Source organism: Giraffa tippelskirchi, chromosome 1, assembly GCF_054371585.1.
Source record: "Giraffa tippelskirchi isolate mGirTip1 chromosome 1, T2T-mGirTip1v1.2.pri, whole genome shotgun sequence".
Lineage (NCBI taxonomy): Eukaryota > Metazoa > Chordata > Mammalia > Artiodactyla > Giraffidae > Giraffa > Giraffa tippelskirchi.
Window position 1 is genome coordinate 108,810,840 of NC_137275.1, and position 20,121 is coordinate 108,830,960.

Here is a 20,121-nt window from a genome sequence, read left to right on the forward strand (position 1 = left end):
GAATCATTTTAGCTGCAGATGAAGTGGTAACTAGTCCATTTTGTGGTCTCTTGACACACTGTTTTTATAATTTGCATCACTGGCTAATTAGTTGGTATTTAAAATTCTTTGAAATTTCTCTGTGGTTTCATGCTTGATTTCTTTCCGAGTATTTGTAAAAGAACAGTTCTGTATATTTTTTCCTTGTTGTTGGAGCTCTCTGACGGTGTGTCTGCTTTCATCATTGGTTTTGATTTCCTGTCTCATACTGTTGTCTGCTTAGTCGTCGTCAGTCCAGACCCCAGCCTCCCATCCCCCCACCCGGAGGCTGTAGTTTACCCATCCGTCTCCCCTCCCTCGCCCTCCCACTTGCTCTGGTCATAGCAGTGCTGTGGTCCACAGCGTGTGTCCCTTTTCGTCGGGTTTGTGCTTTGTCGTCATGTCTCATTAAATGATGTTCTTCTCCCACAGCAGGAAGTTTGAATTATTGTATCACTATGCAGTTACAAGCAGAATGTAGATGGATAGTACACTACGTAACATGTGTGATTCTTAAATGAGATTATGCTTACATAAAGAAATGATCCTCTAAGTGTAGAATTAATGGACTTTTGACACAATATCCTTTCTGTGTTGGTGCTTGTACTTAAGACTGTAAATCTCATCAGCTTTTGCACGGTTAATGTCTCTACTAGACTCTCTTAAAATGTATCTTCTATGGTTCATAAAATGTAAAGACTCCACCTGCTATTATTCTAGCTTTCATTCTTATATATTTTCACAGGGTACCTGCTTTAATGAATTTATTTTGAGAAGTTTGAAATCAGATTCTACGTAAAGATATTACATTAACGTCCAATAGGTGGTTAGATTTGTTCAGTGTTAAAAAAGGTATTATGGTAACTTCCTCATCTGTTAAATTACTATTTTGAAGTATAACATGTTATTTATTAAGAGAAACTAAGTTATAGGGAAGTTTGGCTGAGAATAGAAAACTCAGGCCCTTTGTTAAGGCCCTTCGTTGTACAGAATGCTGTGCTTTAACAAATCATGATGTTGGAATAGAATTGTATCTTGCTGAGGAATAATGTATAGTGTTTCTCTAGTAAATCCTGAATAGCTTATTTAACTTCTGTGGTCCAAGAAAATGTTCTGTTTCCAGTTACATGTTCTCTAAATCTTCATCTCACTTATATGTTTGCTGTCATTTTTGCTTTACTGTCTTTGCCTATACGGATTCTTGGATTTTTAGCTTCAAAGTCGCAATAAATCTGGTTTCTCTTCATTTCTTTGCATGCATCTATCAGCCTAGTGATTTAAGGAAGCATCGTCGAAAGGTAAACTATTTAGTAATTTAGCATGCCTTTGTTTCTCGATGAAGTATTAAAGAGTCTTTATCGTTTTACATGAATGAACGCTATGTGGTTATGTACCGGTGAATACTTGACATTTTAATGGAAGTGATGAAACTCACCCACCACTTAAAATATGCTGATGATTTTGTTGCAAATGGGTCATTCCTTGGGGAAATTGTAACAGTTTGCCTTTCTCCCACTTGTTTGCCTTCTAATCATCTCATGCTTATTTATAATGGACGTAGTATTATTTATTATTTTTAAAATTTTATTTACTTATTTATTTTGGCCATGCTGCACAGCTTACGGGATCTTAGTTTCCCAACCAGGGATCAGACTTGTGTCCGGGCAGTGAAAGTGCCTCTGGACCTAACCTCTGGACCACCATGGAATTTCCACTTAGTGGTTTTTTAAAAGAAATGACCGAATCAGAACCATAGATGTTAGAATTGGGGGAAACCAATTTAATGACGGTGGGTAGCAGTGTGCAGGAGACTCTGTGCACCAGGCACCCCGAAGAGTGCTTTCCGAGCCTGTCATCTAATCCCACAGACACCCAGGTGAGGTCCAGGCTGCTGTTATCCCCATTCAGCAGACATGGACACTGAGGCTTAGAGAGGCTGGGCACCATGCCCAGGCTTGCACACCCAGCAGTGCGGTGGGGACTGGTCTGATCAGAGCCTGGACACTTAGCTGTGGTGCCGTCCAGCCCGCTTTCCTCCAGAGGCTCTCGTGTCCATCATGGCATCCCTGATGGAGGGAGCATCAGGAGGGAGCTCGGTGCCTCTCCGCTCGGGTCACTTGGATGAGCCCCTGTTGTTGGAGTCCAGTGCCCCGAGGGCTGGCCTGCCTTGTCCCTCTCTCGCTTCCAGCCTGCTAATCGAGCACTCCTGGGGCTTTCCGCAGGACTCGGGCAGCTGCGCTCCAGTTCAGGCAGCGCAGTGCCCAGGAACCCTTCTGCCGGGCACAGCAGAGCAGCACCGTCACCCTGGGGTTTGTGACCTGGGTGTACGGCTCGCCCGTTTTGTGGCCTGCTTTGCCCTCTTGTTAAGTGAGGACACGGTACTGCCCGTCCTAGTCACGTGGGCACCCGTGGGGCGGGCTCCCATCCTGGGGGAGGGCGGCCAGGCTGGGGACCCAGAGGCCTGCCTTAGGAGGAGGCCCGGGGGAAGGGCCTGGCCGTGGTCCCTGACTTTGAGGCAGGTGTTTTTCTCCATGGAGTCTATAGTCAACCCAGGGGTGTCACTTCCTTCGTCTGTTCTTTGTTGTTTTCTGATTTTTATAAATGCTTCTTTTAACTTGAATTTGAGATTGATCCCTGTTCAGTTCCATGTGGATAATTTCTAGCCTTTTAGCCTTCTGTTGTCTGAGGGTGGTTGTTACAGATCAGGGGAGGGTGCACAGTTTATCCAACTGCTGTTAAATGAGTTCAGCTGTATTTTGCACTAAGTCACTTTGTTGTCACCAAGCTCCTGTGGGGCTGCAGTGGATCAGTATTCTTTACAGAATCTCATTAAAAAGGCACAGGTTAGTTGGTTAAAACAGCGCACTCATTGTTTATAAAAATACTTCGCCGTGCATGCTTCCTAAAACCTCCCCTGGCTGAACCACTCGCGCAAAGGTATAAGTGAGACCCGTCTGGACCCTGAAGGGGTTAGCTGTTCCCCACACTGTTGCCACCACTGTTTCCTGTCCTCAGACCCAGGACCAGCGGAAAAGCTGGGAGTCCAGGAGAGATCATCTATTTTTTTTTTTTAATGAGTTTATTTCTTAATTGAAGGATAATTGCTTTACAGAATTTTGTTCTTTTCTGTCAAACCGCAACATGAATCAGCCACAGGTACACATATAGACCCTCCCTTTTGAACCTCCCTTCCATCTCACTTCCCATCCCACCCCTCTAGGTTGATACAAGATTATCTCTTAGTGAAGACTTCTTTTCAGTTCAGTCGCTCAGTCGTGTCCGAATCTTTGCAACCCCATGAATTGCAGCACGCCAGGCCTCCCTGTCCATCACCAACTCCCGGAGTCCACCCAAACCCATGTCCATCGAGTCGGTGATGCCATCCAGCCATCTCATCCTCTGTCGTCCCCTTCTCCTCTTGCCCCCAATTCTTCCCAACATCAGGGGCTTTTCCAATGAGTCAACTCTTCGCATGAGGTAGCCAAAGTATTGGAGTTTGAGCTTCAACATCAATCCTTCCAATGAACACCCAGGACTGATCTCCTTTGGGATAGACTGGATGGATCTTCTTGCAGTCCAAGGGACTCTCAAGAGTCTTCTCCAACACCACAGTTCAAAAGCATCAATTCTTTGGCACTCAGCTTTCTTCACTGTCCAACTCGCACATCCATACATGACTACTCGAAAAACCATAGCCTGGACTAGACGGACCTTTGTTAGCACAGTAATGTCTCTGCTTTTAAATATGCCATCTAAGTTGGTCATAACTTTCCTTCCAAGGAGTAGGTGTCTTTTAATTTCATGGCTGCAATCACCATCTGCAGTGATTTTGGAGCCCCCAAAAATAAAGTCTGACACTGTTTCCACTCTTTCCTTACCTATTTGCCATGAAGTGATGGGACCAGATGCCATGATCTCAGTTTTCTGACTGATGAGCTTTAAGTCTACTTTTTCACTCTCCTCTTTCACTTTCATCAAAAGACTTTTTAGATCCTCTTCACTTTTCTGCCATAAGGGTGGTGTCATCTGCATATGTGAGGTTATTGATATTTCTCCCGGAAATCTTAATTCCAGCTTGTGCTTCCTCCAGCCCAGCGTTTCTCATGATGTACTCTGCATAGAAGTTAAATAAGCAGGGTGACAACATCCAGCCTTGACGTACTCCTTTTCCTATTTGGAGCCAGTCTGTTGTTCCATGTCCAGTTCTAACTGTTCCTTCTTGACCTGCATACAGGTTTCTCAAGAGTCAGGTCAGGTGGTCTGGTATTCCCATCTCTTGGTGACTTTTCCACAGTTTATTGTGATCCACACAGTCAAAGGGTTTGGCATAATCAATAAAGCAGAAATAGATGTCTTTTGGAACTCTTCTTGCTTTTTCAGTGGTCCAGCGGCAATTTGGTCTCTGGTTCCTCTGCCTTTTCTAAAACCGGCTTGAACATCTGGAAGTTCACGGTTCACCTATCACTGGAGCCTGGCTTGGAGAATTTTGAGCATTTACTAGCGTGTGAGATGAGTGCAGTTGTGCAGTAGTTTGAGCATTCTTTGGCATTGCCTTTCTTTGGGATTGGAATGAAAACTGACGTTTTCCGGTCCTGTGGCCACTGCTGAGTTTTCCAAATTTGCTGGCATATTGAGTGCAGCACTTTCACAGCATCATGGGGGTTGGGGGCGGAAGCGTATTATGGGACCTCATCAGGAGGATGTTCAGGAGGCTGGTGTTCCCCCGGGTCCTCCATTTCCCTGTGGACTCTTGAAAGGATGTCACTGAGGGGTCCCTTTCCTGTGACACTTATCAGAGGGTGCCACATGGCATGGATGGTAGACGGTCCTTGACCATCTAGAGGAGGGGTCCCCAGTCTCCAGGCTGTGGTTCAGTACCTCCTGTCATCATCAGTAGTGGGGTTAGATTACAAATAAAGTGCACAGTAAATGGAAAGCTTGAATCATCCTGAAAACACCCCTCATCGCCGGCTGGGGGAAGAATTGTCTTCCACAAAATTGGTCTCTGATGCCAGAAAGGTTGGGAACCGCTGATCAAGATGACCAGCCTGTGTTCCATCTAGAAAACAGTGCTCTGCTGACATGCTGATGGCATTACACTAACTGAAGAGGTCAAAGAAAAGCCCGCTGTGGGCAGAGGTAAGCACTGTTCCTTTCACCGTCAGAGGAAATCGCCAACAGCAGAAGTGGCTTTTGCCCATTGTTGGGGATGAGCCAGTGGGCCTCTGATGCGGTCTGGAAAATGGGCCTGAGACACCCGAAGGGAAAAGAAGCCCAAAGTGGGGGCTGCATCATGAAACTCCTTACTGCATCGCGGGCGGGTGTCCCACTGCAGCAGTTTCAGACTAACCCCAGACAACTCCCAGAGCAACCAGGAACTGCTGGTGCAGGTGAGTCAGCCTGGCTTGGCTGCATAACCAGAGACAGATCTCACCGGAAGCTTCTAGCAAAGTCTCCCAAAGCAACACACATCCACAGGTGATGGTCCCATCTGTGGGTGTCGCATCCTCCCATGTGGGGGGCCTCGATGGCAAGCCCATGGTTTGCCTGGACTCTCCTGCCTGCCGCTCCAGGTCCTTATCTTCACTAAAACCTCACACAAGGATGCTCCACAGAGCATCAACCATCTGAATCTCATTTTCCATATATTCAACCTCAACTATATTATGGAGAAATAATAAAGCCTACTTCATAGGCTTGTTTACAGGGACAAATTAAAACTATTTAAAGTGTTTAGAACAAAGCTGGCACATTTGGTGCTGAAAAATACTCACTTTTATCACTGAAACAAGGGCATCACTGCCATCATTAATAATCTCCCAAGGCAAACAACAATACATGCCTGGATATGTAAATTCCAGCTTGTCTATTTCTTAAATACTTCACAGTCACACATCAAAATGAAATATTATTTTGCAAAAACTATATTTGCTATTTCAATGGGTAAGACTAGTGTGTGTGCTCAGTCGCTCAGTCGTGTCCGACTCTGCAACCCCATGGACTGCAGCCCACCAGGCTCCTTTGTCCATGGGATTTCCCAGGTAAGAATGCTGGAGTGGGTTGCCATTTCCTACACCAGGGGATCTTCCTGACCCAGGAATCCAATCAATGTCTCCTGCACTGCAGGTGGATTCTTGACTGCTTGAGCCACCAGGGAAGGATTTTTATATGATGACATGAACTTTATTTACTGATTTCAAGAAAAGTTAAGTCATGGTTATGGCTCTGCTTTGTTCACATCTGCTCCGTGAGAACTGATGCTCCTTCCTAGGACCGGCTCCAGCCTTCACATGGGAGTCAGACGCATCTTGTGTTTCCATTTCAAAACAAATAAATTCGCCTGCCAATGCAGGAGACGAGGGTTCAGTCCCTGGTCCGGGAAGATCCCGCCTGCCCCAGAACAACTAAGCCCGTGTGCCCCAACTACTGAGCCTGTGCTCCAGAGCCCGGGCTGCAACAAGAGAAGCCCCTGTAAAGCGAAGTCTGCACTCTGCAACGGAGAGGAGCCCCCGCTCTGCACAGCTCGAGAAAAGCCTGTGCAGCAACGAGACCCAGCACAGTCAGATAAATAAAAAACAATTTTTAAAATGGTATTGACAAACCCAAAGGAAAATATCCTCCAGAAACACCTGATACCTCTTTTCAATACACATTGCTTTTAATGTCATATGAGACCCATTTACCATCATAAGCATTTCTCCTTCTTTAATGAGAATGATTCTCTGACTTCTAATCTCTCTGAAATATATGAAAATTACTATTCCAGAAATATGAACTTTGTTTCAAATTAACATATATAACTAATGTACTAGAATCTAACTTTAAAAGTGGTGAAAATAATTTTGTAGTATGTTACTTTTTTCTTGGAGTTTTAACTAAATTTCTTGTAAGGTTTGGAGTCTCTGATTTGAAAAATAATTTAAAACAGGTTATTTTAATTCATGAATTCTGTTGCTACAAAATGGAAAGGGTGAATGCAAATTTCCAATTAGAGGCAGCCTTAAATGGGCTTTTGAATATCAGTCTATGTCCAAAGTGCAGAGATAAAGATAATTTTTAAAATCATATTTTTTCATTTATGCATGACATAGATAGCTATTGTATATTCTATGTGAATTCTCTCAAAAAATTGCTTTAGATTGAAGAGCAATACTCTGTCGATATATGAAATTGACAGTCACATTTAGAGTTGGAGAAATGTGGCTTATACAAGGAAAATCTATTGTTATAATTGATAAGCAACACAATTCAGGAAAGCTAACATTTCCTATTTTGCTTTGGAGAGAGTCTTGAGGTTTTCAAAGATGGAGGTTTCAGGGATTGCTGGCTAGGATGACCAGTGATAACATTTTTGAAGTCTTGGAAAAGAATATTTCTGAAAAGTAAATGAATTTGGGTGACTGGTAACTTTGGTTGTTACACTAACAGGTGACCCGAATATGCCATACAGGGTGAGAGCACGGCCACACGGGGACGTCCAGGGGCCCACCAACATGACCGCCTGCCTTGCCCTCGGTTCCAAATCCTTAGAAAAACCGATTCATTCATTCAAACTATTTTGGGTGCTTTGTATATATCATATATAACTATATATGAGCTTCCCTTGTGGCTCAGATGGTAAAGAGTCTGCTTGCAATGCAGGAGACCCGGGTTTGATCCCTGAGTTGGGAAGATTCCCTGGAGGAGGGCATGGCAATCGAATCCAGCATTCTCACCTGGAGAATCCCCATGGACAGAGGAGCCTGGAGGGCTACAATTCATGTGGTCACAAAGAGTCAGACACGACGGAGCCACTAAGCACAGCACAGCACAAGCTTTATATAGAGGATGGGTAAACAACAAAGTCCTACTGTACAGCAAAGGGAATTACATTGACTATCCTGTGATAAGCCATAATGGAAAAGAATATAAATAAAAGGTATATGTATGTGTGTGTGTATATATATGTATATATAGCAATCACTTTTCTGTACAGAAGTAATTAGCACACTATGAATCAACACAGAAAAGTGAAAGTGTTAGTCATTCAGTCGTGGCTGACTCTTTGGGATCCCATGGACTATAGCCTGCCAGACTCCACTGTTCCATGGGATTTTTCAGACGAGAAGACTGGAGTGGGTAGCCATTTCTTTCTCCAGGGGATCTTCCTAACCCAGGGATCGAACCTGGGTATCTTGCATTGCAGGCGGATTCTTTACTGTCTGAATTGTACTCATTATTATACTACTTCAGTTTTAAAAAATCAAATTAAAAAAAAAGAACAGGTTGGCCAGGTTAAGATATTATAAGGAAGCAATGTTCAAGCAGAGGTCTCAATAAGAAGAAAGAGCCACGCTTGCCAAATATGGGCACAGGGGTCCACATAAATGAAGAGCAGGTTTACATGTCACGTTAAGGTTCTGAGCAGGAGCCGAGTTTGCTGTCCACAAGCCCTCAAGGAGACGGCCTTTGGTCTGGAAGGAAAGGCAGGTGAGCAGGCAGAAAGGCTCAGGGCAAGGCCAAGGCCTGAGCACAGCCTGGCGAGACTGGGGCAGAAGATGGGTTTTATCTGAACTGTCTGTCAGTGAAGGATGTTAGAGGGGTGAGAGACAGATCCAACTCTCTCTGGTTCAGCCTGCAGACCGGACACTGCAGAGCAGAGCAGGTCATCAAAGCTGCTCTGTGAGGACGAGGGAGCAGAGGACTAGCTGGCGTGAGAGGAGACGCTGACCCAGGTCAGGACACACCGCAAGGCAGTGTCACAGGACCTTCTGGTGGTTCAGGGTACACAAAGGCTCTGAGGGGTGAGACCCAGATTCCTGGTTTGAGCAGCTGGTTGGGTCGTGGGAGGAATGTGGTGGCTTTGACTCACATGGGAGGGTGGGCTGCATTGAGGTGAATAAAAATGTCTGGTCCTTCTTGATACATTAAAAAAATTTTTCTTGGCGTCTAGTTGCTTTACAATGTTGTGCTAGTTTTTGCTATACAGCAAAATGAATCAGCTATACGTATACACATATCCCCTGTTTTTTGAATTTCCTCCCCCTTTAGGTCACCATGGGCTTCCCTGGTGGCTCTGACAGTAAAGAATCTGCCTGCAATGCGGGAGACCTGGGTTAAATCCTGTGTCGGGAAGATCCCTGGAGAAGGGAATGGCAACCCACTCGAGTATGCTTGCCTGTAGAATTCCATGTACAGAGGAGCCTGGGGGGCTACAGTCCATGGGGTTGCAAAGAGTCGGACACGATTGCATGACTAACACTCTTACGAGGTCACAGAGCACTGAGTAGAGGTCCCTGAGCTATACAGTACCTTCTCATCAGTTACCTACTTCATACATAGTGTCAATAATACATGTGTGTCAATCCCGTTCTCTCAATTCATCCTCTCTCCCTCTCCTTGGTGTCTATACATTTGTTCATGTGTTCCCTATGTCTGAATGTATATTTCTGCTTTGTAAATAAGATAACCTATATCCATTTTTTCAGATTCCATATATATGCATTAACACATGATATTTGTTTTTCTCTTTGTAGACATTCAAGTGAGGGTGTTGAATAAACATTTTGGAGCTCGGGGCCAATCCAAAAATTGGGACTCCTAAGTTGATAGACGGTTTCAAAGTTCAGGAATTAAATGAGATAAATTAGGACAAGTGTTTACACAGAAACAGAAAAGGACCTAATACGAATCAGGGGACATTTCCAAATAGGGAGGTGGGGAAGAGAAAGCGTTCACAGAGCAGGAGACTGAGACAGTGTGACCTGTGCAGTCAGAGTAAGGCAAAGGACCCCTCACTGCAGTCAGGGAGTCATGCCTAGGATTTAGGAAAACCAGCTTCGTTGGGTTAAGATTAATTACATTCTTGCAGATGTTCACTGCTGTTCAAATTCTGCAAAAGTCTGAATTGTACACTGAATTGTTTTCAAACACTGTATTTAGCTACTAATACATCTAGTATTTCCACAGCGTCTGATTTCTGTTCAATTTTCAAGTACTTTCAAGGGATTTAAAGAGAACCAAGAAAATTAAGCATTGTTATTATATAGGTCTTTGATACCAAGTGACAATTTGAGTAAAAACTTTCCCACTTTTCCTATTTGTAGCATCGTGTTTCCCCAGTTATGTTCGATTTTAACTCTGACAACACGATGTATCTAAGAAAGTAAGAAGAGCAAAATTAATAGTCATTAGGGAGGTTGTGCTTTTCAGTGTTTTTATTAGAAACTGAGATGATGATAATAATGATTGAAGAGAAAATCTTTCTGAACCAAATTTGTCAACTTGTAAACTGGTAAATGTTTCAATGAGACATTCACAATGTTCATATTACTCAGAGCTTCACAGAAGTGAATTATGTTCTTGTAAACAAACAAACAAACAAACAAACAAACTTCTCTTGTTCCTACCACAATACTGATCTGAATATGCTTTGCAAAGCTTACCCTCTTTTAAAACACTGGAATGCTTGCTGGTTTACTATTACTCTCCCATTCCAGCTACCAGCAACATTCACCCACAGGGATTTGAGAAAAATCATTTATTTATCTCATCATAATACAATATATCTGAAAAATGTTTATGTTTTTGACCAGTTGTGCACTAATACTCTAAGGAAATCTCTTTAAAGAAAGAAAAGTTTTAATACTTAGAAGATTATGTTCACAGGATTTTTACTAATTACATTTTATGCATAAAGAGAGAACATCCGGGACTTCCCTGGTGGTCCAGTGGTTAAGAATCCACCTGCCAATGCAGGCGACACAGGTTCAATCCCTGGTCTGGAAGGATTCCACATGCTTCAGAGCAACTAAGCCTGGAGCCACAACTACTAAGCCTGTGCTCAGGAGCCACAACAAGAGAAGCCACTGAAATGAGAAACTCACACACCACAACTTCAGAATAGACCCTGCTCACCACCCTTAGAGAAAAGCCGATGCAGGAACAAAGACCCAGAACAGCCAAACATAAATAAATAGATGTTAGTTTTTAACAGAGAGAGAGAGAGAGAGAATGTCCAGAAATGTTGTCCAAGTAAAATGGCTGTGTAGACTCAACCAGTGTAGATAAAAAATTATACTAGATAACAATTATAGAGCCAGATGAAATAAAAAGTCGAAAATGTAACAGCAGTAGAAATTATCCAAAATCAGATAGAGGCTACAGGAAATTTTTCTCTTGAAAAAAAAACAGTTCTTAAGAGTAAGAAATGTGTTTGCAACAAAAAGAATAAAATACCTAGGAATAAGCCTACCTAAAGACACATAAGACCTGTATGCAGAAAATGGTAAGACACTGAGGAAAGAAATCAAAGACTACACAAACAGATAGAAAGATATACCATGTTCCTGGACTGGAAGAATAAATATTGTGAAAATGACTAAACTACCTAAAGCAAACTACAGATTCAATGCAATCCTTATAAATTACCGAAGGCATTGTTTTTCACAGACCTAGAACAAATAATTTTACAATTTGTTTGGAAGCACAAAAGACCCCAAATAGCCAAAGCAATCTTAAGAAAGAAAAACAGAGCTGGAGGGATCAACCTTCCTGGCTTCAGATATACTACAAAGCTACAGTCATTGAAACAGGATGGTACTGGCACAAAAACACATACAGATCAATGGAAGAAGGTAGAAAGCCCAGAGATAAACTCATGCACATATTGGCACCTTATCTTTGACGAAGGAGGAAAGAATATACAATGAAGAAAGGACAGCCTCTTCGATAAGTGGTGCTGAGAAAACTGGACAGCTATATGTAAAAGAATGAAATTAGACCACTTCCTAACACCATATACAAAAATAAACTCAAAACGGATTAAAGATCTGAATGTAAGACCAGAAACAATAAAACTCTTAGAGTGAAACATAGGTAGAACGCTGTGTGACATACATCACAGTAAGATCCTCTATGACCCACCTCCCAGAGTAATGGAAATAAAAACAAAAATAAACATATGGAGCCTAATAAAACTTAAAAACTTTTGCACAGCAAGGGAAACTACAAACAAGATGAAAAGGGAACCCTCAGAATGAGAGAAAATAATTGCAAATGAAGCAACTGACAAAGGATTAATCTCCAAAATATACCAGCAGCTCATGCAGCTCAACATCGGAAAAACAAACCCAACCAAAAACTGGGCAGGAGACCTAAACAGACATTTGTCCAAGGAAGACGTACAGATGACCAATGAACACGTGAAAAGATGCTCAACATCACTCATTATTAGAGCAATTAAAACTGTATGAGGTATCACTTCATATGGTTACAATCAAAGTTTTAGTCACTCAGTCAGGTCCAACTGCGACCCCATGGACCCCTAACCCACCAGGTTTCTCTGTCCATGGGATTCTCCAGGCAAGAATACTGGAGTGGGTTGCCATTTCCTTCTCCAAGGGATCTTCCCAACCCAGGGATCAAACCCAGGTCTCCTACATTGCAGGCGGATTCTTTACCAGCTGAGCCACAAGGGAAGCCCAAGAATACTGGAGTGGGTAGCCTGTCCCTTCTCCAGTGGATCTTCCCGATCCAGGAATCGAACTGGGGTCTTCTGCATTGCAGGCAGGTTCTTACCAACTGAGCTATCAGGGAAGCCCTCGGTTAGAATGGCCATCATCAAAAAAAATCTACAAACAATAAATGCTGGAGAGGATGTGGAGAAAAGGGAGCCCTTTTGCACTGTTGGTGGGAATGTAAATTGATAGAGCCACTATGAAGAACAGTATGGCTCTGTAACCCTGGATACTCATATTTGTAGAAAACAAACCATAAAAGAGTATAAAGATAGTGAAAACAAAGAGTCATAGAAATGCAAGTAGGGAGCAATATTTTTATTAGACAACTCAAGCTACAGCATATTTATAAGACATACAGTACAGGTTGTAACATTTAAGATGATTTATGCGGTAGATAACATGGCATTCATTGTAAAATAAATGTTCAATACCTTCCTATGAGTGGTAGTTTTACTGATGTATACATGTTTTGAAAAATTGTGCATTTAAAATTAGTATACTTTATGTTATGTACTTAGAATTAATAAAGTAATCCTTTAAAGAAAATACAAAAAAAAAAAAAAATTGGAATAAATCGACAACATGACCCAGCAATCCCTGGGCATATACCCTGAGAAAAGCACAATTCAAAAATACACATGTACCTCAATGTTCACTGCAGCATTATTTACAATAATGCTGGACATAGAAGCAACCTAGATGTCCATCAACAGCTGAATGGATAAAGAAGATGTGTTACATATATACAATGGAATATTACTCAGTCATGAAAAGGAATGAATTTGAGTCAGTTATAGTGAAGTGGATGAACACAGAGTTTGTTATACAGAGTGAAGCAAGTCAAAAGAAGTATTGTATATGTGTGTGTCAATCAGTTGTGTCTGACCCTTTGCGACCCCATGGTCTGTATGTAGCCTGCCAGGCTCCTCTGTCCATGGGATTTCTCCAGCCGGAATACTGGAGTGGGTTGCCATATCCTGCTCAAGGGTATCTTCCTGACCCAGGAATCACGCTTGTGTCTCTTACACTGGCAGGCAGATTCTGAGCCACCCAGGAATATGACAGCATATATAGAGAATCTGGAAAAATGGCACCGATGAACCTCGTAGAGAACAGACTTGTCGATACAGGGGAGGAAGGAGAGGGTGGGACCCATTGGGAGAGGAGCCCTGACATACACACACTGCCGTGTGTAAAACAGCACGTGGGAAGCTGCTGTGTAGCACAGGGAGCTCAGCTCCATGCTCTGTGATGACCTAGCAGGGTGGGATGTGGGGCTGGGAGGGAGGCTCAAGAGAGAGAGAGGATACATATATATAATTATCAGTGATTTGCATTGTTCTAAAACCAACAAAACGTTGTAAAGCAATTTCCACCAGGAAAAAAAAAAAAAAAGTGAATTTGAGGCTTTCAGACCTGAATTTGTGGATTTTTGATTCCTGATCTTCTCAACCCCCATAGCTACAATGATGCAGATCAGCAGAAGAAAACTATGGTATCAAGGGACAGCAAGGGAATTCCAGAAAAACATCTACCTCTGCTTCACTGACTACACTAAAGCCTTTGACTGCATGGATCACAACCAACTGTGGAAAATTCTTCAAGAGATGGGAATACCAGACCATCTTACCTGTCTCCTGAGAAACCTGTATGCAGGTCAATAAACAATAGTTAGAACCTTGTATGGAACAAGTGACTAGTTCAGAATTGAGAAAGGAGTATACTAAAGATGTTTATTGTCACCCTGTTTACTTAACTTAGATGTTAAGTACATCATATGAAATGCCAGGCTGGATGAGTTACAAGCTGGAATCAAGACTGCCAGGAGAAACATCAACCACCTCAGATATGTGGATGATACCACTCTAACGGCAGAAAGTGAAGACGAACTAAAGAGCCTCTTGATGAGGGTGGAGGAGAGTGAAAGAGCCAGCTTAAAACTCATTATTAAAAAAAATAAGATCATGGCATCTGGTCCCATCACTTCATGGCAAATAGAAGGGGGAAAGGTGGGAACAGGGACAGATTTCCTCTTCCTAGGTTCTAAAATCACTGCTGATGGTAACTGCGGCCAAGAAATTAGAAGACAATTGCTTCTTGGCAGGAAAGCTGTAACAAACCTAGACAGTGTGTTAAAGAGCAAAGGCATCACTTTGCCGACAAAGGTACGACTAGTCAAAGCTGTAGTTTTTCCAGTGGTCATGTACAGATGTGAGAGTTGGACCATAAAGAAGGCTAAGGACTGAAGAATCGATGCTTTTGAACTGCGGTGCTGGAGAGGACTCTTGAGAGTCCCTTTGACAGCAAGGAGATCAAACTAGTTAATCTTCAAGGAAATCAAGCCTGAATATTCATTGGAAATGCTGATACTGAAGCTCCAACACGTGTGCCACCTGATGGGAAGAGCCGACTCACTGGAAAAGATCCTGATGCTAGGAAAGATTGAAGGCAGAAGGAGAAGGGGGCAACAGAGGATGAGATGGTTGGTTGGATGGCATCACCAATGCAATGGACATGAACTTGGGTAAACTCCAGGAGATGGCAGGGGACAGGGAAGCCTGGCATGCTGCAGTCCATGGGGTCTCGAAGAGTCAGACAGGACTTGGTGACTGACCCACAGCAACAACAAATGAACACTGGATTGTTCACTAAGTGCCAAGTAGCAGTAAAATGCTATAATACACATTTAATTTGTGATTTGGGGGAAATAATGTATGAAACCTATGCTTACAAATATATTGGACTTTGAAGCTGTTTTTAAAATGTTTCCTCAAAATGTAATAAGGCTAAATCCTAAGATAATGTATATACATACAAAAGTGTACAAATGAAAGTCACTCAGTCGTGTGTGACTCTTTGCAACCCCATGGATTATACATGGAATTCTCCAGGCCGGAATACTGTAGTGGGTAGCCTTTCTCTTCTCCAGGGATCGAACCCAGGTCTCCCACATTGCAGGCAGATTCTTTACCAGCTGAGACACAAAGGAAGCCCAAGAACACCAGATTGGGTAGCCTATCCCTTCTCCAGCAGATCTTCCCAACCCAGGAATCAAACCGGGGTCTCCTGCATTGCAGGCAGGTTCTTTACCAACCGAGCTATGAGGGAAGCCCAAGTGTACCAATGATGGTGCACATATATGATTTCTCCAAAACGTCCCTGTTGGGTAATCATTTCTTTCGTAAATAAACTATTTTTTAACATAAGACACATAACAGTTTAATATATTTAGTGAATAGTATGTGTGTTAGTCGCTCAGTCGTGTGGAACTCTTTGCAACCCCACTGACCGTAGCCTGCCAGGCTCCTCCATCCACAGGATTTTCCAGGGAAGAATACTGGAGTGGGTTGCCATTTCCTTCTCCAAGTGAATGGTATAGATGCATATGAAACCTAGCCACGTGAAGCATGAAGCTAGAGGCTGGAGGAGCAGAAAAAGTCTGAGTGTTAAAAACAACAAAGCAGAAAATAAATCATTAACCATGTGTTAATCAACCCACTTTCCCCAAGTCACCAGCTTTCTCAAAAGATTACACTGCTTTCATAGGTTCTCTAATTAATGTTTCTTAAATCAACACAGAGCCAGGGGTTAGGCTACCGGTTCTGTTTGTTTTGTGCATTAATTCTGCCTGTGACTGGTGGCTCAGTATATTAATAAATGCTTGTCCATAACTGACCCTGTGTTTTTTTGCTTGAGAAACCAAAGCGGAGAGTGGACATACTTAAATTGGATTGAACTGTGAACTTCAGTTCTTTCTAGGGACACCGTGAAACAAGTCTATTCAACTGACCACACACGAAACACCTTTTGATCTGCCCCGAAGTTAAACACTATCATCAAAATGTTTTGCGGAGACTATGCGAGTATAATGGCTATTTTCATAAAACTTGACAGTTTTTCGAGATGTGAACCTCGTGTACAAAATTTCATTTGTGGTTCTTGACATTTTCAACAAGAAATACTGGTGTTTTAATTTATCTTCATTAAAGTTTTAATGAGTAGGTGTTCGATGTCACTATTAAACCAAGTTTGTGTTATTAAATATCAAATTCGTGCTAATTTTGAAATAATGTATTATTCTCTAGAGGCAATTCAGTGATCCCTACTTTCTAAAGTTACCTGACTCAGAATTCTAACTGAAGTGTAATAAGCTCTTTTTGTCTCCATACTTAACGTCTCTCTGTAAGAAACTAAAAGTAAACCTGACTGCTAATTTTTATTTAAAACCTATGGTATGTTCAGAAAATACGGTTTATTTTTTAACAATTATTTTGAATTTAAACAAATGTAAGACTTAGTTTAGTCATTTTATTTTTTTCCTTGTCTGAGTCACTTTGATCCAATTGCTCTAATAGTCCATGAACTTTGGAAGAGCCTATAGAGACGCTGAGTTATTTAAACGTACATCGTTTGAAAAGATATCCACTTCACACAGCCCTGGAAATTTTATATACATTTGTTGAGGATTTTCTACAAATCTGTATCATTAAAAATGCTTTCCAGAAGCCTTTTATTTTTAGTGCAAAAATGTTATGCAAGAAAAGAAAACAATTATTTGGTGAAACTTTGGCGCAAAAATGATGTTATTTACCCATTTACAAAGTATTAATCCCTAGAAATTTTTATTTACTTATATTGTTTTTCAAATTAAATATTGAATGGGACCTCAAATGTAGCTACTTTCCATCACTGTTGGTTCATGAATCTTAATTTTACCTTGAGATTTCAGGATCTTATTTGCAGTTGAAACTTCCTTCATCATCTTATTAATTGTAAGGCAGTTACATTCTACTAAAGAAACAGAAGTTGTTACGTAATTTAGGCCAGGACAGTCAATGATTTAATTTGTAAAAGAAGTTGTTTTCTCCCGATTATTACTTTCAAATAATTGTACTTGGATGAATAGAAAATTTCTCCCTTTTTGTTCATTCAAGTACAATTATTTGGAAGTAATTAAAACTATATTCTGTGTGGTACATATGGTTTTATATTAACATTTATCTGCCCATCTATCAAAAGATATATTCATAGAATATTTACATTACATGTCAGAGACTACTAAAAGTTACCAATGATAACAAGCTTTTAAAGAAATGCAACGGTTTGCCATGCTTCTGTAGATAAAGAAGAACATCAGAGATTAAAGAGTTGGATTTCAGCAGACCTAAACTTTCATTTTAAGTGTTCTGATCATCTATTTCAGAGATAAATACCAGGTTTTATGAATTATCTCAGAAAATGAGAAATGGTTTTACATAATCATGTGATTATATTTTCATATTTATAGTCTTTAGGATATATATTTATACATCCCGTTATATATATATATATATATATCCTTAAGATTTATGGACTAACTGGGAAGAATTGGATATTAAAGAGGCCAATATATGAGGTCAAGTTCACCTGTTTAATCTCCATTCTGGGTGTGTGTCCTTCAGCAAAAGGCAGGCTTTTGCATAATAAGCAAAAGTCCTCAAGTCATAGGGGAGATAGTTACTGACTGGGTTGCTTGTTAAACTATTGAGTTTACATTAAAATTAAATTATCGACTGAGCCTTCTTCTCAGCAGCTCTGATTGAATGACACCTGAATTCACCCCCTTGGTATAAACACATGACTGTCTTTAGAGCCACCAAAATAATGCATTATGTCAGTTACAAAACATAGAAAATTTAAACAGAAATCAAGCAGGAAGCAAGAATTAGAGAAAAGCAGTTATATTTCTATAGGAAAGAAGCATATGCACTCCTTGAAAATTCCTTTCCAGAATTTTGGAGTTCGAGGACCCTCAGGGATTAAAGTAATTCAAGTGGGTTAATTACACCAAGAAGGTAAATTCACCTTCCTGTAAGTATTTTACAGGTGTAAGTATTTTACAGGTGTGCTTGACTGTAAAACTGTCAAAAGCAAGCTTTAATGAAATGACGTTGGCAAGCCTCAAATTGTTTTGATTTACTATTTAGCCAGATATAAATCACCCGTCATGAAGATGGTATTACAACATGTCTCTTCGAGTGGAAAAAATTTCACTGCAGAGCATTACCAAAACCCTGCCCAGATCAGTATCTAAACCAGGTCTCTCTCTGCCACCGTAACTCAAGCTCTTATCCACAGAAAAACACTGTCTCTTCCACATACATCGCCCTGATTCTTCTACCAAAACTGTTGGCTGTTTTTGTCCTGTTTTGTCATCAACTGATTCCCCCGTTTTGTGTGCGTGCTCAGTCACTAAGTCGTGTCTGACTCTTCTGTGACTCCATGGACTGTAGCCCACCAGGCCCCTCTGTCCACGGGATTTCCAAGGCAAGAATAGTGGGTTGGGTTATCATCTCCTCCTCCATCATTTTGTACAGTAGCATTTTCTTTATTATAGACTCCTTTACTTGGGAACACTCTTCCTTTTTGCCTCAAAGGAAATTATAGTCCTTTTCCTTTCCTTCTGACAACTTTCCTATTTCTACCACATTTATTGACTCTGAAAAAAGTTAATCATAGGAAGATCACCAGCAATAGAATATGTCGAGCACACATTCCATACCTGAATTTACATTTTATTTTACACAGAGAGAAGTTATCACTATTAAAATTTCCTAGTCGGTGATAAACAGCAGGAGCTTTGCGCGCGTTGTCTGATGGAACAGTCACTGTGAATCTTCTTACAAGAATACTCCTGGACATGCAAAGGTCCTTGCGTTCTTCTTGGAGGCTCCAGACATCCTGCTCGGTGGTTTTAAATATATTGTTTTTAGGCTTCACAACCTTCATGGAAAATTTTAATCTACCAGTTTCCATATGAATATACTGAGGCTTAGAGAAGTTAAATAATTTTTCCAGGAATGGAAAGGCAGGAAGTGGCGAAACAGAATGTAACTCCAAAACTGTATCCATCACACAGACACAGTTAGAGGGTAAACACGTCTAAGTGTGACTGCTGTGTGTTAGTCCCTCAGTCGTGTCTGACTCTCTGCAGCCCCATGGACTGTCGCCCGCCAGACTCCTCTGTCCATGGGATTCTCCAGGTAAGAATACTGGAGTGGGTTGCCATGCCCTCCTCCAGGGGATCTTCCCAACCCAGGTCTCCTGCACTGCAGGTGGATTCTTTACCAGCTGAGTTACCAGGGAAGCCCCTAAGTGTGATGATCCTACATAATTCGAGGTTATGTTATGAAGGAAAGAGCAGACCCTTTGTCAGTCCAATTGAGAGAGGAAATTAGCAGCAGTATTTTCACAGAGATGCTGTTACTCACAGATTTGCTTCCAGAATGGCCTGAGAACAGTCTGACAACAGCAGCTGAGCTAACGACTAGAATGGGCGACAAGGCATTCTGCATTTCAGCTCAACGAACACAAAACAAGGCTCAGTATTAAAGAACCCACCTGCCAAGGCGGGAGGCACAGACTTGGGTTTGATCCCTGGGTGGAGATCCCCTGGAGGAGGAAATGGCAACCCACTCTAGTATTCTTGCCTGGGAAATCCCATGGACAGGGAAGCCTGGCGCATGACAGTCCGTGGGGTCAAAAACAGTCGCACATGACTGAGGACCGAATAACAACAACATGAATTAAACGCATGGCTGCTCAGGTGCGAATGGCCGGTGAG